The sequence below is a fragment of the Stenella coeruleoalba genome (assembly GCF_951394435.1).
Source record: "Stenella coeruleoalba genome assembly, chromosome: 10".
In the NCBI taxonomy this organism is placed as follows: Eukaryota; Metazoa; Chordata; class Mammalia; order Artiodactyla; family Delphinidae; genus Stenella; species Stenella coeruleoalba.
In genome coordinates this window covers 61,909,980-61,934,131 of record NC_137156.1, presented here as the reverse complement: position 1 = coordinate 61,934,131, position 24,152 = coordinate 61,909,980, and the positions used below count along the sequence as shown (strand labels likewise).

Sequence of the window (24,152 nt, the reverse complement as noted above, 5' to 3'; positions counted from 1 at the left end):
CTATACACTAATGATGAAAAACCTGAAAGAGAAATTAAGGAAACACTCTCATTTACCACTGCAACAAAAAGAATAAAATACCTAGGAATAAACCTACCTAGGGAGACAAAAGACCTGTATACAGAAAACTATAAGACACTGATGAAAGAAATTAAAGATGATACAAACAGATGGAGAGATATACCATGTTCTTGGATTGGAAGAATCAATATTGTGAAAATGACTATACTACCCAAAGCAATCTACAGATTCAATGCAATCCCTATCAAATTACCAATGGCATTTTTCACAGAACTAGAACAAAAAATCTTAAAATTTGTTTGGAGACACAAAAGACCCCGAATAGCCAAAGCAGTCTTGAGGGGAAAAAACAGAGCTGAAGGAATCAGACTCCCTGACTTCAGACTATATTACAAAGCTACAGTAATCAAGACAATATGGTACTGGCACAAAAACAGAAATATAGATCAATGGAACAAGATAGAAAGCCCAGAGATAAACCCACGCACTTATGGTCAACTAATCTATGACAAAGGAGGCAAGGATATGCAATGGAGAAAAGACAGTCTCTTCGATAAGTGGTGCTGGGAAAACTGGACAGCTGCGTGTGAAAGAACGAAATTAGAACACTCCCTAACACCATACACAAAAATAAACTCAAAATGGATTAGAGACCTAAATGTAAGACTGGACACTATAAAACTCTTAGAGGAAAACATACGAAGAACACTCTTTGACATAAATCACAGCAAGATCTTTTTTGATCCACCTCCTAGAGTAATGGAAAAGAAAACAAAAATAAACAAATGGGACCTAATGAAACTTCAAAGCTTTTGCACAGCAAAGGAAACCATAAACAAGACAAAAAGACAACCCTCAGAATGGGAGAAAATATTTGCAAACGAATCAACAGACAAAGGATAAATCTCCAAAATATATAAACAGTTCATGCATCTCAATATTAAAAAAACAAACAACACAATCCAAAAATGGGCAGAAGACCTAAATAGACATTTCTCCAAAGAAGACATACAGATGGCCAAGAAGCCCATGAAAAGCTGCTCAACATCACTAATTATTAGAGAAATGCAAATCCAAACTACAGTGAGGTATCACCTCACACCAGTTAGAATGGGCATCATCAGAAAATCTACAAACAACAAATGCTGGAGAGGGTGTGGAGAAAAGGGAACCCTCTTGCACTGTTGGTAGGAATGTAAATTGATACAGCCACTATGGAGAACAGTATGGAAGTTCCTTAAAAAACTAAAAATAGAATTACCATATGATCCAGCAATCCCACTACTGGGCATATACCCAGAGAAAAGCGTAATTCAAAAAGACACATGCACCCCAATGTTCATTGCAGCACTATTTACAATAGCCAGGTCATGGAAGCAACCTAAATGCCCACCAGCAGACGAATGGATAAAGAAGATGTGGTATGTATATACAATGGAATATTACTCAGCCATAAAAAGGAACAAAATTGGGTCATTTGTAGAGATGTGGATGGATCTAGAGACTGTCATAGAGAGTGAAGTAAGTCAGAAAGAGAAAAACAAATATCGTATATTAATGCATACATGTGGAACCTAGAAAAACGGTACAGATGAACCGGTTTGCAGGGCAGAAATTGAGACACAGATGTAGAGAACAAACATATGGACACCAAGGGGGGAAAGTGGCAGGGGGTGGGGGTGGGGGTGTGATGAATTGGGAGATTAGGATTGACACGTATACACTGATGTGTATAAAACTGATGACTAATAAGGACCTGCTGTATAAAAAAATAAATTAAATAAAATTCCAAAAAATTTTAAAAAAACCTTTATTAAATGAATGAATAAATACCATGATCATGTCAAATTGCCCAAATTATATCAGCCTCCTGAATTTAGCGTTTTTTGTTTGTTTGTTCTCATTCAAGTATAGTTGATTTACAATGTGTTAATTTCTGCTGTACAGCAAAGTGATTCAGTTTTACATATATATATATATACATGTATATATATATACATGTATATATATATATATATATCCTTTTACATATTCTTTTCCATTGTGGTTTATTACAGGATACTGAATATAGTTCCCTGTGCTATACAGTAGGACCCTGTTGTTTTGGTAGAGCTATTTGACTCTTTGAACTCTAATCATGTATAGTTTTGATAAAGGTAAAAACTGAAAATAGAAAAAAGATAATACAAGTAGAAATTTTAGTATTTTTTTCTTGACCTCCACTTTGAAAACCCTAACAATAAGCTCCAGCATTAACAGCACGAGCTGTGCCCCTGGAGCCCATCACAGAGTCTGGGTGTGAACATAAACCTTTAGGAAGCAAATGAATGAAGAGGAACAGACAAAAACAAATTTTCTTAAGAAAAGATCTTTCAAGTTATCTTATTATTTAGCCCCTATCATACAGATATGATCTAATTTGTTTAAGATTGACATGGAGATAGACAAGTTATTTGCATACCTTGCATATTGATTTTTCTGTGGAAAAAAAAGTAGAATCTGGAAAATGGGATTGATTTGTTCATAAGAGATAGCAGCTTAATCTTACACATCAGAGACCACCATCATAGTTAATTTGGGATTCTACATTTTGGTTTGAGAAATGGAATATTATAAAATCCTGGCTTTCAACTGGGAAAGGGAACATAAGAGAATCACAAGGGCGGGAATGCTGAGGAAGGGTACCTGTAGTTTGAAGAAAAAGCACTGTTCATTTAAGAACCACTGATATTTATGCGAAGCAGTGAAAGTAGAGTCAAGAGGGTGGTTTGTGGTTCTGGCTTTTCCACTTACCTAACCAAGTAACTTGGTCTCAATTTCATGTTAAATGCAGAGGGCTGCATTTGATGGTCACTAAGATTATAATTAAGTCTAAAAATTGTTGTATGTTCCACCAATATTCTGAACGGCAAAGGCAGGTCAGACTGATATAGACAAGGAAATTCTTTTATCTTTGAAATAGAAATAAAAACATTTTGGAAAAGAAAATAATATTTGATTTGAGCTTTGAGATTTACCAATTAAATAATATATAATTCAATTTGTTGAGTAAAATCAGTGTACTGGATACAGTTTCTTTACATGAAAATACCATGGTGTTTTTATTTAGGCTCCTTGCCAACAACTTCTCTGATCCATAAATTCTATTTTAGATGCTATTTTCTCTTCCTGATCTCTATGTGGCTAGAGAAAAAGGAGGTATGCCCAGGTAATAAATGATGATACTCGACTCTTACTTATTCTCATGTTCATTTCTATGGTCTACTGCAATTATGTTTCTTTACTGAGGATGGCTAAAAATGTACCTGCAGCAAGAGCTTGTAAATGCAAGGTAAATGCTTGATTAGCTGTAATTAGGGGCTCATGAAAATAAATACCAGGTGATAGTTTGCACTATTCATCAAAGAGCATTACTGGAGGTGAGGGAGAGCATAATTTTTTTTTCCTTTTAAAAAAATAACCAAATGAGGAAAAGTCATCAATAATGCGACCACTTAGAGAAAGCCACATTTAATAGACTGCATCATTAATAGTGTCTTCCTAATCCTTTTCCTGGAGCTATAGCAAACATAGTGGTCCAGAGACACATTTCAAAGGCTTAGCACACACATAATCTTTTACATACATAAAAGTCTGTATGTGCCATAGCTGATCTAGGGAGGAGACACAGCCCCTCCCTGCCAGAGATGATGCCCAGAGCAGAGAGGAAGAGATTCTTTGGCTTCTTTCTTTTTTGTTCGTATTCCTAGTAGCGCTGAACCCAGCCAGAAGCCAGCTGACATGAGAGTCTGGAAAATGCAGGTTGCAGAGGGGAATCCCAGTCAACCAGAGCGAGGCATAAGTAAGCACAGGATCAGCATAGTACCCCTATGCTACTCAGCATTCACTCCCATCCTTCTACCCATCCTTAACTCGCTGAAACGACTTTGTGCTTGTACCTAACACAGAATGGTAGTGTAAATGCCTGACATTAGGTTTTTGATTGTTGAGGCATCATTTCAAAAGAATAAGCATATTACCAGTTGTCTGACACAGCTACTAGCAAAACAACCAGATAAGAAATTAGGCTATCACCACCAGTGAAGTTCCCTCTTTCAGAAAGCCCTGGGTAACCTAGATAACTGACCACTTGAGTGACCCCACTTCTCCCTTCCTGCATCCCAATTCCCATTCTTATGCTTGAAATTAGCCAATGAAGAGTGAACCCATGAAACCCTAGATACCCCACTCTGGGACCCTAATAAATGCATAATACAAGCAGAAGTTTTAGTATTTTTTTCTTGACCTCCACTTTGAAAACCTTATCAATAAATTCCAGCATTAATAGCCCAGAGCACTGGGCACTGTTACCTCTTATCCTTTTGGATACTTGTTTCCCTGGCCACAGCTATTTCCTCACACCTGATCAGTAGTCTCCCAAATACTTGAGGAGAACCCACAGGTCTCTGGGTTTCTCTCTGAGTGCAATTCTCTCCTCTTTGGAAGCCTGTCCTAAGACCTCTTGCCTGAATTGGAAGTCCTCTCTGTTATCATTTGTACTAATTTCTTACTTCCATTGTCCAAGGTTAATTTGTTCTTTTTCTAACCTTTTGAATAGAATGTTTAATTCATGTAACATCACGCTTTCTTATTTATAATATTCTTTTTATCACAGCTTTAACCATAACTCGTAAATTTTGTCATATAGGATTTTTCTTATCATTGCTTTCATTTTCTCTGTAGAAAAATGTTTTAAATCCCCAAATGGTTGGAGTATTATTGTTGGATCATTTACACCATTGTTATTATTAACATATGGTTTCCCACATTATGACTAAAGGCTGTGGGGAAGCATATCCCACAGTAGTTAATAGTTTTCATTCTTGAGTCAGAAGGCTGGAGTTTAAATTCCTGCTCTTTTTCTGGCTATATGACCTTGGACAGAGTATTTAATCTAAGGCTCAATTTCTTCACTTGTAAAATTGAGATAATAATAATACCTATCTCAGATGGTTGTCCTGAGAATTAAATTACAATAATTCATGTAAAACCTTTAGTACATAGTAATTATTCAACAAATATTAGTTAATTTATATTTGGGGGAATTTATAGAAGGTCCTTTGTGGTCAACTTTTGCTGTTCAAGTGGCACTTGCAAGAATTAAAAAAAGATGTTCTCTGTGGGCATAAAATTCAATATGGCAGCACACGCTGTTGATCCTAGCTCCATAATCCCTTGGCCTGCTCTGAATTTGCCTGCAGCTGTAGGGGACAGTGTGCTGACAGTCTCTTCAAGGACTTATACACGCCTGCTTCTCTACGTGAAGGTACCCACCAGGGTTTGGGACTTAAAACCCTCAGAGATAAGTCTTAACCAGTTAGGGATGGGAGAAATTGGATAAATACCCTGTCTTTTCCATCCCTGGAGAGAACAAATCTAAGGTGCATTTCACATGTTCCTCAGAGAATCCTCAGAGGAACTGAGCTTCAGTTACCCACAGGGAAACCTACTCTCTTATGAATCCTGGATGGGGTTTTCCTCCTTCTGTCTCACCGTCCCTGCGCTTTTTCTTGTGCTTCCTGAGATGACCTCCTAAATAAACGAGCTGCACCAAGACCTTGCACAGAATCTGCCTTTTGGAGGAACATTAACACAGATACATATGTATTAAATTATCCTAGTAATTGTATTGTTCACATCCTCTAAGGAGTGTTTCTTAAATCTCATTTCATATTATAATCAACTGGAGAAAAATATATTTCTGGAGATTGGCAAATAAAAAACCAAATCCAGATTTAGTAAGGAGAGATTTTATTCAAAAGGATTATTGCAAAGGGGGGCAGAAGGGACCTTTGCACTAAGGGGAGTAGAGCTACTGCAATAGGGAGAGGCTCTGACCATAAGACCTCAAAGGTTAGGTAGAAAGTTTTTCTTTTATACAGAGGAGTAAATAAGACTAGAAAGAACCAGGTGTGGAGGAGTGGGGTAAAAGAGTGATGTTGGGGAGAGGGAATTTCCCCCTCTACCCTCTTGAGTTCCTGTGTCTGGACTAATAATAAAGTTGACACAAAGATTAATAGGAAAAAAAGAAACCAATTTTAATTTGTGCACACCAAGGTTTCATAGAAATGGGACCTAAGAAGTGGCCAAAGCAGGCAGTTTTTAAATTTTTTAAACAAAGAAACAATAAATTTGTGAGGAATTGACAGAACAAAGAAACTTAGGCTTTGGGTGCTTAATGAGTAAGGAATTTAAGCATAGTTTGGGTTTGGGTAGTAAATTAGTAAAGAAGTAACAACGTTTTCTTATATAGGCTTCTCAGTCCTGAATTCCCTATCTCTGGTGATAAGAATTACCTTTCTACAGGGAGGGGAAACTTTCATAGGGATATGTATTTCCTGTTTTCAGTGGACAGAGAGAAAGCTCAAAGTGTCCCTTTTGCATGGGCCATTTCTTAAGTAACTTTAATTAAAAAATAATCAATATGCCATTGTGGTGTATTTTGGGGTGGTCTGCCCTGGGCCCCAACAGTGACCTGATGGGAGTAGATCAGAGAATGTTTTACCCTGAGGCCAGCCTTTTCTCAGGAGAGGTTGTTAAGGATGTTGACTTAAACAAAAATGCACATGAGAGTTGTGAGTTTAAGTTTTTTTCAGGGTCTTACTGAAGACTATAGCCTGGGAGCCAGCCATTCAGTAGCTCTGAGTAAACTGCTCCAAAGAGGTAGGAGAGGAGACAGTATTTTTATGAATTTTTTGGCTAAGACATATACACAACTCAAGCATACATCTTGGTAAAAGATTAATGCTAAAAAAAAAAGATTAAAGTTAATCACAAACAAAATCAAGTTAATGATTTTAATGCTTTTCCATGTACAGGAAGATGCAAGAAGCTGGGGTCACTGGAATACTTTCTGAGATATGCATCTTAGCTATCTAGGGGCCCATCGATTCAAAGAACAGAGTGCCTCATTTTGTTTTTTCATCCTGAATTCCCCTCAAGGCCCATTGTGCACTGTCAGTGGGTGACTGCAGTGGGTTGTGACTTAGCCTTTGTAGAACCGGATGGTGAGTTATACTCCTCATTCTTTTTTTGCTCACAAGGAGGACTGTGTGCTGGCTCAGATTGAGCGTGGGTTAAAGCTTAGGGAGCTTGGAGGAAAGAATCTTAACCGAAGTTTAACAAGCATTTTGTTCTGATTGGTCAATGGGAACAAGCAGTTCAGTTAATCATTTATGAGGCCAAGAATGGGAACTTAAAGGGTCTGTGTCTAGTCTTGTCATAGGTAAACAAGGGGGCACACGTAAGTCTTACCTAAGTCATATGGAAGAGCATGGTTCTTTGTAGTCTTTTCCAGAACACAAAAAAGGCTCTGTGTGTGCACACACACACGTGTGTGTGTGTGTGTGTGTGTGTGTGTTTCTTTGACTGTCCCTGTTTTCCAGGAGCACATGGCTCAGGGAAAATTCAACATTGTCAGGATGAAGCCTGGACTACAGTATTTTCTAGAAGCTCCCCAGGTAATGTATAGATTACAATAAAAGAATTGAGAGACACATCAACTAATCAAAACATGTGGACCTTATTCAAATCCTAATTCAAACAAAACTATTTGTAAAAATGACCTTTATAAAACAATTGGGAATTTTAATACTGAATCTTTGATGAAGTTAAGGAATTACTGCTATTTTTTAGGTGGGATAATGATATTGTACCTATGAATTTTTAATTTTTTAAAAAAGTGATAATGGTATTGTCATTATATTTTTTAAAAAGATTCCTTATATTTTAGAGATACTCATTGGAGGAAATGTGTGTAGGTTAAATGATATGATTTCTGGGATTTGCTTCAGTATCATATAGAAGGGGAAAAAGTGGGTGTGGAAAGTTGGCCATGAATTGGTAACTGTCAAAGTTGGGTGGTGTGGGTCACGTGGGTTCATTAGATTAGTCTGTCTACGCTTGCATATGTTTGAAATAAAAAAGCTTTTCTAAGGAAGCTCCCTAATTGTTCTTAATAGGCAGCCCATGTTGAAAACTGCTTTTTATATCCTTACTTATTTTTAGTCTGCTCAATTGCCAAGACCTGAAAGAGGTCTGTTAAGGGTTCCTTTTCCATGGCTATTGCATTTCTTTCCATTTCCCCTTGTATTTTCTGCAATGCTTCATTTCTATAATTCATTGCTTTATTGTTTGACACATTAAGGTTTATGAAAGATTTCCTTTTCCTTGCCATGAAAAAAATGTTCATGGCAAAAGTAAAAAAAAAAATCAAGTAGTATAAAAAGGTATACTGAAAAATAGATTTCTCTTTCAACTCAGATTCCCAACTTTCAGTCCCTCTGCCGAGTGTCAGACACAATTATCAATTTCCTCTCTCTCCATCAAGAAATAGTCGATGTGTATGTGAACACATATATGTACATATGTACACATACTTGGAAGGCAGCTATGCTCACCACTATACCACCAATGCCATATTCAGGTACATATATTTGAATGTCATACACACACACACATACACACAATTGGGACCAAAGGATTTTACATTCTGTTAGACTTCTTGCATTTATCACTTTAATCTTGTACAGAAAATGGAAAACTATACACTGTGGTCAACCCTGCAGCATTACTGATTCTGTTTCTATGAGAGCTATTTTACAACTCTGTAAATTATAGATAACTGATAACAAGGCAGAATAACTCCTATCTATAGACATGTAAATCAATTCTGTCAAGTGCAGGGACAACCTCCTCCACTGGTAGTAAACCAGTTTGGTCCTCATTTGCACATCCATTTCACCCTTCCTTTATTGCACATGAATCTGTGCTTCCTAACTTCTCCTTTGAGCCAGTTATGACATCTGACTAGCCCTCCTCAGTATAAAAGTCTTTCCATGTCCCTGTTTCTTGATTGTGGGGAAAAGGCTTCAGTCTCACAGGCCTTCCCCACATTCCAAAAAGCTGGCTCAAGCCGTTAATGATTAGGAAAAGAGAGTCACAGGACTCCTGGTTCCTCCTGAAGGAATATAGATAACAATCTGATCCATATCTTTGCGTTGTTCTGCAGAAACTGAGACCCTCACCCAGGTGGAGGATAGTGACTATATGCTGACCACAAGCACTAGACCCCAGACTGGTTGGAACCAGAAGGCTGAGATTCCTAATACATCACCCTGTTACCTCACCACCAACCAATCAGAAGAAGTTTCAGGAACTGATCAGGCATCCCACGACCCTATCCCCTAACAATATCTTTTAAAACCCTTGCCTGAAAGCCATTGGGAAGTTTGGGTCTTTTGAGCACAAGCAGCCCATACTCCTTGCTTGGCCCTTGCAATAAACCTTTCTCTGTTCCAAAAGCCGACGTTTTGATTTGTTTGGCCTCACTGTGCGCTGGGCACACAAACTTAGGTTTGACAACAGTCCTTCATTGTGAGCAAAATGAAATCGTTAACACTTGTTCATTTTATATCTGCATGAGAGTCATGTTTTTTTTTTTTTTTAAGAATTATCCTTTAACAGCGTTTCACAAATAGGCTGAACATACAACTCTGGGATTTAAGGAAAACCCAACTTTACTTCTGTCTCTCATTGTCCAGTGTGAATAACTGTCTGGATGTATCAACTCATTTAATCTGTCCCAGTCATCTGCTTCAACAATGCATCAGAGGACGAGGGGAAGATGGCGGAAGAGTAAGACGCGGACATCACCTTCCTCTCCACAGATACACCAGAAACACATCTACACGTGGAACAACTCCTACAGAACACCTACTGAACGCTGGCAGAAGACCTCAGACCTCCCAAAAGGCAAGAAACTCCTCACGTACCTGGGAGAAAAAAAGAAAAAACAGAGGCAAAAGAATAGGAACGGGACCTGCACCAGTGGAAGGGAGCTGTGAAGGAGGAAAGGTTTCCACACACTAGGAAGCCCCTTCGCAGGCGGAGACTGCAGGTAGCGGAGGGTGGAGCTTCGGAGCCGTGGAGGACAGCGCAGCAACAGGGGTGCGGAGGGCAAAGCGGGGAGATTCCCGCACAGAGGATCGGTGCCGACCGGCACTCACCAGCCCGAGAGGCTTGTCTGCTCACCCGCCGGGGCGGGCGGGGCTGCAAGCTGAGGCTCGGGCTTTGGTTGGAGCGCAGGGAGAGGACTGGGGTTGGCGGCGTGAACACAGCCTGAAGGGGTTAGTGCACCATGTCTAGCTGGGAGGGAGTCCAGGAAAAGGTCTGGAGCTGCTGAAGAGGCAAGAGACTTTTCCTTCCCTCTTTGTTTCCTGGTGCACAAGGAGAGGGGGTTAAGAGTGCTGCTTAAAGGAGCTCCAGAGACGGGCGTGAGCCGCGGCTAAAAGCGCGGACCCCAGAGATGGGCAGGAGACGCTAAGGCTGCTGCTGCCCCCACCAAGAAGCCTGTGGGCGAGCACAGATCACTATCCACACCTCCCTTCCGGGGAGCCTGTGCAGCCCGCCACTGCCAGGTTCCCAGGATCCAGGGACAACTTACCCGAGAGAATGCACGGCGAGCCTCAGGCTGGTGCAACGTCACGCCGGCCTCTGCCGCCGCAGGCTCACCCCGCACTCTGCGCCCCTCCCTCCCCCCGGCCTGAGTGAGCCAGAGCCCCCGAAACAGCAGCTCCTTTAACCCCGTCCTGTCTGAGCTGAAAAACAGACGCCCTCCGGGGACGGGGACGTATACGCAGAGGCGGGTCCAAATCTAAAGCTGAGCCCCTGGGAGCTGTGAGAACAAAGAAGAGAAAGGGAAATCTCTCCTAGCAGCCTCAGAAGCAGCGGATTAAAGCTCCACAATCAACTTGATGTACCCTGCATCTGTGGAATACATGAATAGACAACGAATCATCCCAAATTAAGGAGGTGGACTTTGAGAGCGAGATTTATGATCTTTCCCCCTTTTCCTCTTTTTCTGAGTGTGTATGCTTCTGTATGAGATTTTGTCTGTATAGCTTTGCTTCCACCATTTGTCGTAAGGTTCTTTCCATCCGTTTTTTTTAAAAAAAATTTTTTTCTTAATTATTTTTTAATTTAATAACTTTATTATATTTTACTTTATTTTATTTTACTTTATCTTCTTCCTTTCTTTCGTTTTTCCTTCCTTCCCTCCTTCCTTCCTTCCTTCCTTCCTTCCTTCTTCCCACCGTCCCTCCCTCCTTTCTTTCTTTCCTTCTTTCTTTCTTCCTTCCTTCCTTCCTCTTTCTTTCTTTCTTTCTTTCTTTCTTCCTACTTCTACTAATTCTTTCTCTCTACTTTTTCTCCCTTTTATCCTGAGCCATGTGGATGAAAGGCTCTTGGTGCTGCAGCCAGGAGTCAGTGCTGTCCCTCTGACGTGGGAGAGCCAATTTCAGGACACTGGTCAACAAGAGACCTCCCAGCTCCATGTAATATCAAACAGCGAAAATCTCCCAGAGATTTCCATCTCAACGCCAGCACCCAGCTTCACTAAATGACCAGCAAGCTACAGTACTGGACACCCTATGCCAAACAACTAGCAAAACAGGAACACAACCCTACCCATTAGCAGAGACACTGCCTAAAATCATAATAAGTCCACAGACACCCCAAAACACACGACCAGACGTGGACCTGCCCACCAGAGAGACAAGATCCAGCCTCATCCACCAGAACACAGGCACTAGTCCCCTCCACCAGGAAGCCTACACAACCCACTGAACCAAACTTAGCCACTGGGGACAGACACCAAAAACAACGGGAACTACGAACCTGCAGCCTGCAAAAAGGAGACCCCAAACACAGTAAGATAAGCAAAATGAGAAGACAGAAAAACACACCGCAGATGAAGGAGCAAGATAAAAACCCACCAGACCTAACAAATGAAGAGGAAATAGGCAGTCTACCTGAAAAAGAAATCAGAATAATGATAGTAAAGATGATCCAAAATCTTGGAAATAGAATAGACAAAATACAAGAAACATTTAACAAGGACGTAGAAGAACTAAAGATGAAACAAACAACGATGAACAACACAATAAATGAAATGAAAAATACTCTAGATGGGATCAATAGCAGAATAACTAAGGCAGAAGAATGGATAAATGACCTGGAAGATAAAATAGTGGAAATAACTACTGCAGAGCAGAATAAAGAAAAAAGAATGAAAAGAACTGAGGACAGTCTCAGAGACCTCTGGAACAACATTAAACGCACCAACATTCGAATTATAGGGGTTCCAGAAGAAGAAGAGAAAAAGAAAGGGACTGAGAAAATATTTGAAGAGATTATAGTTGAAAACTTCCATAATATGGGAAAGGAAATAGTGAATCAAGTCCAGGAAGCACAGAGAGTCCCATACAGGATAAATCCAAGGAGAAATACGCCAAGACACATATTAATCAAACTGTTAAAAATTAAATACAAAGAAAGCATATTAAAAGCAGCAAGGGAAAAACAACAAATAACACACAAGGGAATCCCCATAAGGTTAACAGCTGATCTTTCAGCAGAAACTCTGCAAGCCAGGAGGGAGTGGCAGGACATACTGAAAGTGATGAGGGAGAAAAACCTGCAGCCAAGATTACTCTACCCAGCAAGGATCTCATTCAGATTTGATGGAGAAATTAAAACCTCTACAGACAAGCAAAAGCTGAGAGAGTTCAGCACCACCAAACCAGCTTTACAACAAATGCTAAAGGAACTGCTCTAGGCAAGAAACACAAGAGAAGGAAAAGACCTATAATAACGAACCCAAAACAATTAAGAAAATGGGAATAGGAACATACATATCGATAATTACCTTAAATGTAAATGGACTAAATGCTCCCACCGAAAGACACAGATTGGCTGAATGGATGCAAAAACAAGACCCATATATATGCTGTCTACAAGAGACCCACTTCAGACCTAGAGACACATACAGACTGAAAGTAAGGGGATGGAAAAAGATATTCCATGCAAATGGAAACCAAAAGAAAGCTGGAGTAGCAATTCTCATATCAGACAAAATAGACTTTAAAATAAAGACTATTAGACGAGACAAAGAAGGACACTACATAATGATCAAGGGATCGATCCAAGAAGAAGATATAACAATTGTAAATATTTATGCACCCAACATAGGAACACCTCAATACATAAGGCAAAAACTAACAGCCATAAAAGGGGAAATCGACAGTAACACATTCATAGTAGGGGACTTTTTAACACCCCACTTTCACCAATGGACAGATCATCCAAAATGAAAATAAATAAGGAAACACAAGCTTTAATTGATACATTAAATAAGATAGACTTAATTGATATTTATAGGACACTCCACCCAAAAACAACAGAATACACATTTTTCTCAAGTGCTCATGGAACATTCTCCAGGATAGATCATATCTTGGGTCACAAATCAAGCCTTGGTAAATTTAAGAAAATTGAAATTGTATTAAGTATCTTTTCCGACCACAACGCCATGAGACTAGATATCAATTACAGGAAAAGATCTGTAAAAAATACAAACACATGGAGGCTAAACAATACACTACTTAATAACAAAGTGATCACTGAAGAAATCAAAGAGGAAATAAAAAAATACCTAGAAACAAATGACAATGGAGACACGACGACCCAAAACCTATGGGATGCAGCAAAAGCAGTTATAAGAGGGAAGTTTATAGCAATACAAGCCCACCTTAAGAAACAGGAAACATCTCGAATAAACAACCTAACCTTGCACCTCAAGCAACTAGAGAAAGAAGAACAAAAACCCCCCAAAGTTAGCATAAGGAAAGAAATATAAAAATCAGATCAGAAAAAAATGAAAAAGAAATGAAGGAAACAATAGCAAAGATCAATAAAACTAAAAGCTTGTTCTTTGAGAAGATAAACAAAATAGATAAACCATTAGCCAGACTCATCAAGAAAAAAACGGAGAAGACTGAAATCAATAGAATTAGAAATGAAAGAGGAGAAGTAACAACTGACACTGCAGAAATACAAAAGATCATGAGCGATTACTACAAGCAACTCTATGCCAATAAAATGGACAACCTGGAAGAAATGGACAAATTCTTAGAAATGCACAACCTGCCAAGACTGAATCAGGAAGAAATAGAAAATATGAACAGACCAATCACAAGCACTGAAATTGAAACTGTGATTAAAAATCTTCCAACAAACAAAAGCCCAGGACCAGACGGCTTCACAGGCAAATTTTATCAAACATTTAGAGAAGAGCTAACACCTATCCTTCTCAAACTCTTCCAAAATATAGCAGAGGGAGGAACACTCCCAAATTCATTCTACGAGGCCACCACCACCTTGATACCAAAACCAGACAAGGATGTCACAAAGAAAGAAAACTACAGGCCAATATCACTGATGAACATAGATGCAAAAATCCTCAACAAAATACTAGCAAACAGAATCCAACAGCACATTAAAAGGATCATACACCAAGATCAAGTGGGGTTTATTCCAGGAATGCAAGGATTCTTCAATATATGCAAATCAATCAATGTGATAAACCATATTAACAAGTTGAAGGATTAAAACCATATGATCATCTCAATAGATGCAGAGAAAGCTTTTGACAAAATTCAACACCCATTTATGATAAAAACCCTGCAGAAAGTAGGCATAGAGGGAACTTTCCTCAACATAATAAAGGCCATATATGACAAGCCCACAGCAAACATCATCCTCAGTGGTGAAAAACTGAAAGCATTTCCACTAAGATCAGGAACAAGACAAGGTTGCCCACTCTCACCACTCTTATTCAACATAGTTTTGGAAGTTTCAGCCACAGCAATCAGAGAAGAAAAGGAAATAAACGGAATCCAAATTGGAAAAGAAGAAGTAAAGCTGTCACTGTTTGCAGATGACATGATACTATACATAGAGAATCCTAAAGATGCTATCAGAAAACTACTAGAGCTAATCAATGAATTTGGTAAAGTAGCAGGATACAAAATTAATGCACAGAAATCTCTGGCATTCCTATATACTAATGATGAAAAATCTGAAAGTGAAATCAAGAAAACACTCCCATTTACCATTGCAAGAAAAAGAATAAAATATCTAGGAATAAACCTACCTAAGGAGACAAAAGACCTGTATGCAGAAAATTATAAGACACTGATGAAAGAAATTAAAGATGATACAAATAGATGGAGAGATATACCATGTTCGTGGATTGGAAGAATCAACATTGTGAAAATGACTCTACTACCCAAAGCAATCTATAGATTCAATGCAATCACTGTCAAACTACCACTGGCATTTTTCACAGAACTAGAACAAAAAATTTCACAATTTGTATGGAAATGCAAAAGACCCCGAATAGCCAAAGCAATCTTGAGAACGAAAAACGAAGCTGGAGGAATCAGGCTCCCTGACTTCAGACTATATTACAAAGCTACAGTAATCAAGACAGTATGGTACTGGCACAAAAACAGAAAGATAGATCAATGGAACAGGATAGAAAGCCCAGAGATAAACCCACGCACATATGGACACCTTATCTTTGATAAAGGAGGCAGGAATGTACAGTGGAGAAAGGACAGCCTCTTTAATAAGTGGTGCTGGGAAAACTGGACAGGTACATGTAAAAGTACGAGATTAGATCACTCCCTAATACCATACACTAAAATAAGCTCAAAATGGATTAAAGACCTAAACGTAAGGCCAGAAACTATCAAACTCTTAGAGGAAACCATAGGCAGAACACTCTACGACATAAATCACAGCAAGATCCTTTCTGACCCACCTCCTAGAGAAATGGAAATAAAAACAAAAATAAACAAATGGGACCTAATGAAACTTCAAAGCTTTTGCACAGCAAAGGAGACCATAAACAAGACCAAAAGACAACCTCAGAATGGGAGAAAATATTTGCAAATGAAGCAACTGACAAAGGATTAATCTCCAAAATTTACAAGCAGCTCATGCAGCTCAATAACAAAAAAGCAAACAACCCAATCCAAAAATGGGCAGAAGACCTAAATAGACATTTCTCCAAAGAAGATATACAGACTGCCAACAAACACATGAAAGAATGCTCAACATCATTAATCATTAGAGAAATGCAAATCAAAACTACAATGAGATATCATCTCACACCAGTCAGAATGGACATCATCAAAAAATCTAGAAACAATAAATGCTGGAGAGGGTGTGGAGAAAAGGGAACACTCTTGCACTGCTGGTGGGAATGTGAATTGGTTCAGCCACTATGGAGAACAGTATGGAGGTTCCTTAAAAAACTACAAATAGAACTACCATATGACCCAGCAATCCCACTACTGGGCATATACCCTGAGAAAACCATAATTCAAAAGGAGTCATGTACCAAAATGTTCATTGCAGCTCTATTTACAATAGCCCAGAGATGGAAACAACCTAAGTGCCCATCATCGGATGAATGGATAAAGAAGATGTGGCACATATATACAATGGAATATTACTCAGCCATAAAAAGAAACGAAATTGAGCTATTTGTAATGAGGTGGATGGACCTAGAGTCTGTCACACAGAGTGAAGTAAGTCAGAAAGAGAAAGACAAATACCGTATGCTAACACATATATATGGAATTTAAGAAAAAAAAATGTCATGAACAACCTAGGGGTAAGACAGGAATAAAGGCACAGACCTACTGGAGAACGGACTTGAGGATATGGGGAGGGGGAAGGGTGAGCTGTGACAAAGCGAGAGAGAGGCATGGACATATTTACATTACCAAACGTAAGGTAGATAGCTAGTGGAAAGCAGCCGCATAGCACAGGGAGAGCAGCTCAGTGCTTTGTGACTGCCTGGAGGGGTGGGATAGGGAGGGTGGGAGGGAGGGAGACGCAAGAGGGAAGACATATGGGAACATATGTATATGTATAACTGATTCACTTTGTTATAAAGCAGAAACCAACACACCATTGTAAAGCGATTATACCCCAATAAAGATGTTAAAAAAAAAAAGAAAAACCACATAAAAAAAACGCATCAAAAAAAATTCTTTTACTGTATTTTTCAGTTAAATGTAATTGCACTTGTAGGATGAATTTCTAGAAGAGCAACTGCTAAATCACCCTCCAAGGAGATTATACCAATTTATCCTCCCACGAAGTCTCTAAAATGATGGGTTTTCCACATTCTCTGAACACAGTATATTATCAAATTTTTAGATCTTTTCCAATCTGGTAGGTGAAAAATGGAATCTTATTTAAATATGTATTTCCTTCATTATGAATGAGATTAAACACATTTTCATACAATGTAAGCCATTAATTTTCTTTTTCTGTAAGCTGCCTATTTATGTCCTTTGTTCATTTTTTTTCCATTGTGTTTTGGTACTTTTCATATTAACTTGTATGCTCTCTTGGTATATTAAGGAAATTGGCCCTTTGTCATGTGTGTTGCAAATATATTTTCCCATTGTGGTGCTGGGGTACCATGAAGAGACGGGGCAAAACAAGCGTAGTACAACTCAGTGGACTGATAATATAGCTGCATCTAGAAAGGCTGCAATTCTCCAGCCCTCCAGAAGTGACTGAGCTGTTACCTTCTCATTCACAACCGCTCAGCAATGGGATCTAATTGAAGTGCAAGAAAAAGACTCACTGAAGAGTTACCATGGAAACTAGCCCTCCCACAGCATTTAGCATTCAAAAGCTTCTGCAGGCATTCATGTACAACAAATTAGCAAAGAAAGATTTCCAGACTCACAACCCTAATTTTGAATGCAGTTTAAAGGTGTTTGGAGGCATAAAGAATACCTGTGGTTTCTATAGGGAGTTTACCAGGAAAATAATTGTCTTGGGTTCTAGCTTCTGTGCAAGATAATTTGTTGAGATATTCGAGGGTACTTTGTTTTTGCAGCAGTTTTCCCTCCTTCCCCCACCTTCTGCTGATGGTTGCCAGTCCACAGTACTTGCTGATCTCAGGAGTGGTTTGTAATAGCGGTCCTGAAGCTTAAAGACTCCCTCTTGTCTTGCCTTTAAAGAAAGCCCAAGCTCAATGAAGAGCTTAGGCTGCAAATCTAGGTGGGAAAGGGTGTGCAGGGGAAAAAAATCCATACTCTTTGTAGGGCAGAGAGGTCAGTGAAAGCAGGAAGAGAGGTTCTACAAAGAGTAAAGACCTGTGACCACTGTTGAAAGCATCCCGGTTGGTGACAGACCCTGGTCAATGATGGCTGCATATCTTAGAAGGGTGGGGCCCTAGGCACTAGGATTTCCAGCTATAACAAAAACCCCCAGTCCCAGTGGAGGAAAAGAACAGAGGGCTGGCCACTTTCAAAGGACACTGGGCACCTCAGCCCTAACCACTGTGGCCTGAGGATTGTTGGTGCCTCCCCGTATGACTCCTGGTCATTCGTCAGTGACCTAACAGTGGATCAAGGTAGTCAGAGGAGTCTTAATAATAACTGAGGATGACTTTTCCATCATTTTGGCTGTCTGGGAACTCAGAATTATAAATAATTTCAATAAGCTAATATGATATACTTATATGTCAAAGTTTTAGAGTAAAATTCACATACACTGTACTTTTTTGGACTAGTATTTTAGGAAGCCTCAGGCAGTTCAGCTCCTGTACAAAAATTCCACCACAAAAAAGTACATTTGTGGGACTTCCCTGGTGGTCCAGTGGCAAAGAATCTGCCTTCCCATGCAGGGGACGCCAGTTCGATCCCTGGTCTCGGAACTAAGATTCCACATGCCGCAGGGGAACTAAGCCCGCACACTGCAACGAAGAGCCCCCGCAGCGCAACAAAAGATCCCGCATGACGCAACGAAGACCAGACGCAGCCAAGAATAATAAATAAATAAATAAAATTTTAAAGTACATTTGTGATGTAGGTTTAATTTTTTTTGTCCACTTAGTAAATACTTATAAATGCATTCATTTTGCTTTATTTTCTTTTATTCCCGCAATCAATTATGGTTTTTTATGGGAGTGAATAGGCTTTCTAAAAATGTACTTTGATTATGACATTTTATCAGTAGGAAATAAGTACCAAGGATTTTAAGGTCTGACTTGTCACACATTAGAGCCAGTGAGGTTCAAAATCAGGGATGGCTTGGATGGTTCTCTACTGCCCTCCAGTGGGAAAGCTAGACAAGGTCAAAACATTTTTGCAATGGAAGAAACTGGCTTCTCTTCCTAATATTGGCCTGTAAGAACCTAGGGGTAAGACAGGAATAAAGACACAGACCTAGTAGAGAATGGACTTGAGGATATGGGGAGGGGGAAGGGTAAGCTGTAACAAAGCTAGAGAGAGGCATGGACATATATACACTACCAAACGTAAGGTAGATAGCTAGTGGGAAGCAGCCGCATAGCACAGGGAGAGCAGCTCAGTGCTTTTTGACTGCCTGGAGGGGTGGGATAGGGAGGGTGGGAGGGAGGGAGACGCAAGAGGGAAGACATATGGGAACATATGTATATGTATAACTGATTCACTTTGTTATAAAGCAGAAACTAACACACCATTGTAAAGCAATTATACTCCAATAAAGATGTAAAAAAAAAAGAAGTAAAAAGAACTAAAGGATACTTTTTTCCCAGTGTGTTCAGAAATAAGTTAACGTTGAATAAGGAGTCAATCAGTAAAGCCTTCTAAGACTGTATTTAAACCTGAGGATTTGCTGACAAGACATAAACTAGCATACAACTTTTGACATAAACATCTTAAGCATTCGGAGTCTCTATGTTTACTTATATAATATTGCTTCACTTATGCATGTTTATTTAATTATGATCTTGTAGTCTATTATATATCATAACACCCTATTTCTTTAAGGAAGCATTGTTTTAGAGAATCATTAAAGAATTATAAGGAAATAATGCAGCTTCTCAATTTCTTCATGAAGTTGGTTGATATCATGACAGGCTTGCTTTACAAAGTTTATTTAGCACTTCCACATTACTTGCATGAGGCTTAAAATTTTATTCTTTTTAAAATTCATCTTTAAAATATCCAAATTAATGCATTAAGCACTAGCAGACCGTAGCAGCTGCAAACCAAGGCGTTGCATGATTGTGTGCTTTTAAACAAATGTTCAAAACATATTAATTCCTCTTAAAGAATTAAAACAGAAAACATTCATGTCTCCCCCCCGATGATGGTAAGTCTGGGGTTTGGTTCAAAGACATACCTGGTCACCTTCACTTCCTTCAGTAAATGGCTTGGTCATGGAGCCAGAAAACATGTATTTAAACATGTGGACAAATCTGTTAAAAGGCCTTATCATTTCATGAATCTTTTTCCAGGCTGTTGAAAACAAGAAAGCAGGCAAGAACAAAAGATAAATTTCAAGCTGGTATGAAAACTTTACAAAGTGATAGAGCCTACATTATATAAAAGAGGAGAAAATCTATCCTGGGAAATTACAACATTTTGGTAATGTTATTATAACATTTTGGCAATGTTTCCTGAGCAAGGTGATGATTAAAAATAATACCTAAAGTATATTGAATATTTCCTACCTACCAGGTACTGTGGTAAGGTTATTTCATAAGAACCATATGAAATAGGTACTGTTATGATTCCATTTTACAGATTTAAAAAACTGAAGATGTAAGAAGTTAATTGACAGGTAACTGACAGAGGGAAGGGTCCCTCCAGAGTAAGATTTAACAAGAACCACTCTGGTTTATTTGTAAGTAGAAGCCTTCTAGAACTCTTATTTACTTTTTATTTAATACGTATGTGGATTTTTTTTTTCAGGATGTTAAAGTTTTCATGTTGCCTAGGACTTTAAACAGAGGTCTCAAAAACTGAGAAAAATATAGTAGGTGTCAAGGCTTCTTACATTTTGAATAAAGGTACCAATCTTCCTATGGAGGAAATTCTAAGAGACTGATGAAGGAATTCTCCCAGGATAAGCCTCCTGACAGTTACACAAGAAAAGACAAAGAATTAAATGGAGATTGAAGAAGCTGATGATGAGACTATCTTTGTAAAGTTGTGAAAGTGCTGTGACATTTCCCCTCCTCATGGAGAAGGGAGGGTGCATTAGTTATCTATTGCTGCATAACAAATTATCCCACAACAACAAACATTTATTATCTCACACAGTTTCTGCAGTGGCAGGAATTTGGGAGCAGTTTAGCTGAACAGTGCTGCCTCAGAGTTTCTCACCAAGTTGCAGTCAAGATGTCATCTGATTAATTAAGCTGAGGTCACATGCATAGACTCTTGCTATAAGAAGGCTAGAAAAACTGAGTAACTGTCTTTATCACTTTCTGTAAGCAGTGCTCACCACCAAGACACATAGTGCGGAATTCCCCAAACACAGAAAGAGAACTCAAATGATGGACAGCAGAAAATAAAGCCACAAAAATATCAAATGTAAAGTCATCCCTTTGGCTGCCCAACACCAATATAACCACTGCTTTCAATGCTTACACTTCAAAAAAAAGTTGTCACTTAAAATACTGCAACTATCCTTTACACAGTCAAAGATGCACTCACTCTGTCACCCTCCAAAAGTCAACCCAATGCTTCATCAATTACCACATCCATCCTCCATTTCTAAGTCTACAACCTCTAGTTGCTATCTTTTCCTCTGCAACTTACTAAATAATGAATTTACCAACAATAGGACACCCCACATATAATAGTGAAGTAAAGGGTAAAGAAAGAAAATAAAAGTTAAAACACTTAAAAGTATACGTGATACATCAAGAAAGGAAAGGAAACATGACTGTTCTCATTTCTTCCCCTGATCATGAGAATTTCACTTCCCTTTATGACTTCCTTTTTCCACCAGCTATTCTGTTGTCCCTTTACCTTCAACCAATACCTTCATTTCTAAGGGATCTGAGTGTTTGATGTACCTATCTGTTTAAAGCTATATCAGCAAACCTATTTCTGCTTCATGATCAGGGTTAATTACTTCCACCAAAACCATAACCTTGCTCTTCTTCTCTTTCCTATTCAGTGACACAAAACATGCAAAATGGTGAGGTGGCAGTCCCAGCTCCAAATCAGTAGAACCGTCGTTCAGCCTTGTTGGAGGAATTCCTTTCTTTGGTAACAAACCTCTAAACCAGCAGAGTCCAGAATTTCAGAGAATGGCAGTTTAAAAAATTGTAATTGGGGGACATTAGGTATAATATCCCTTTGTTCCTAAATCCACTAATTTTACCTTTGGAAATGTAGTGGTTTTAAAACATATCCACAAATTCTTTGACATTTCTCCCATTTTAAAAAAAGGAGTCTCCTTAGATATAAGCAGCCTTAGTGATTAAGTTCTATGAATTGAAGGTGGTTGAAGTGACACTGCAGGACTTCTACTGTTAGTTTAGAAAAGGCATTACAGTTCCCACCTGGATTTCTCTCTCCTGGCATGCTTGCCCTTGGAACCCAGCTACTATGTTGTGAGGAGCCAAACAGCACTGTGGAAAGGCCATGAGTAGGTGTTCTGCCCACAGATTCAGCATCAGTCACCAGACATGTAAAGGAGTGGGCCTTTAGATGATTCCAGCTGCCAACTTTTTAGCTGCCCCAACTGGCATCAAGTGGAAAGTAGAACAGAGATAAGCTGTCCCCACTGAGCCCTGCATAAATTACAGATTTGTAGGCAAAGTAAATGTTGAAGTTGCTTTAAACGACTAAGTTTTGGGGTGGTTATACAGCAGTAGATAACAGGAGCAGGAAGAAAGAGTGCCAAATATTGCACACTAGTTCAAAGCATACACTGCATCCTATAAAACAGCATCAAAAAGGGTTATTTTCCAGAAAGCACCATAACTAAGACTTCAATAAGACCAGGTGCTTCTTGGTGATAGACTATACAATTAGATCAATGAATTCTATGGGCAACAGCCCATTGCATTGCTTCTTTCATTACAGAGTGAATTTCTTGATCAGAAGCAATATGGTGTCAGACACAATGACAGTGCATAAAGCATTCAGGAAGTTCCCAGATGGTGGTGCTGACAGAGCACAGCAATCAAGGAAAGCAAATTTAAACTTAGTGTATTTCAGAGAGGACAAATAACTACCACTTCCTCGATGACTGGGAGGGCCAATGGAATCCGCTTGCCTCCAAGTGGTTGGCTGGTCCTCCTGGAGCATGAGGCATATCACCAACTCAGGACTGCTCACTGCTGCTAGCAACCTGAACGCTCAGCAGTGGCTTGGTGATCCCATGCACAGCTCCAAACTTGTTATCATCACCATTTCATTCATGAGTCCACTGAGCAATCACTGAGCCTGGAAAAGGAGGCTGAGTTTAATCCACAAAGCTGTTCATTTCATCCATATGATTCTTAAGATTCATTCTGCAAAGTCCATCACCATATCCCTTCCCAAGGCTTCCTTGTCACCAGTTCTCCAATCGTGCTCTTTCCATGTCCTCGACCAACTGGCCAAATAATTAGCCTGGGACCATCAAGACTTATAATTAGTGTCAGGAAAATTTCCTCAGGTCAGACCTTCATCCAGAAAGGTCTAACTGTCCCAGTATAAGAGATGATTTAAACCAGATACTAGAGTGAGCCCCAATTCCTTCAGGATTTGGAATTTAGTCGTCTCTGTCAACATTTTTTTTTTTTTTTTTTTTTTTTGCCGTGGGTCATGCGGGATCTTATTTCCCGCCCCCGACAGGGAATCAAAACCATGCCCCCTGCAGTGGAAGCTCAAAGTCTTAACCACTGGATTACGAGGTAAGTCCGGCTGTAAACAATTTTAACTAGTATTTTTTGCCTTCTTATAACATCAATTTTTTTTTGGCCGCTGAGTCCTAATCAGGACCGCCAGGGAATTCCCTACCTCTTATTTAAACGAACACTGCGCGCCTCCATAAGATGGGGCCACCTCCTTTGCAAACCTTTCTATTTCTCCTCCTTCCAGGCCAGTTTATAATCCTCCGCCTTTTTTAGGTACTTCATGGCAAATATGCCGGTTCCCTTGGCTGCCCACGAATGTTTGAGGGAGTGGAGGTGGAGTCCATGGCGCCCATCTCCAACATTAATTCTTTCAGCGCTTTTCTTATGCCTACTTGGGCCTCTGAGGAGAACAGCGCAAGCCAGGGTCCAGGCCCACACAGAGCTGGATACAGATTGCTCCCTTGGGTCACAAAGTGGCTCTCTCTCCGCCAGCACTATATGCACGCAACGATTTTTAAGTGCTTTTGTCGCACCACAGGGTCACCGGCCGCAGCGACAAAGAGTCCCTGAGAAAAGCTCCACAATGCCT

At 39.4% G+C, this 24,152-nt stretch overlaps 1 long non-coding RNA gene across 1 annotated transcript in view; it reads right to left on the bottom strand.

Moving 5' to 3' along the window:
• Positions 1-24,138, bottom strand: part of LOC307192325 — a 31,884-nt gene extending 7,746 nt beyond the window's left edge. The window contains exons 1-3 of the long non-coding RNA XR_013830042.1: positions 23,727-24,138; positions 22,958-23,168; positions 20,104-20,219 (exon numbers count right to left, since the gene is read on the bottom strand). This is a non-coding gene — a long non-coding RNA (uncharacterized lncRNA). The remainder of the gene's footprint in view (positions 1-20,103; positions 20,220-22,957; positions 23,169-23,726) is intronic.
• Positions 24,139-24,152: the final 14 nt, after the last annotated feature.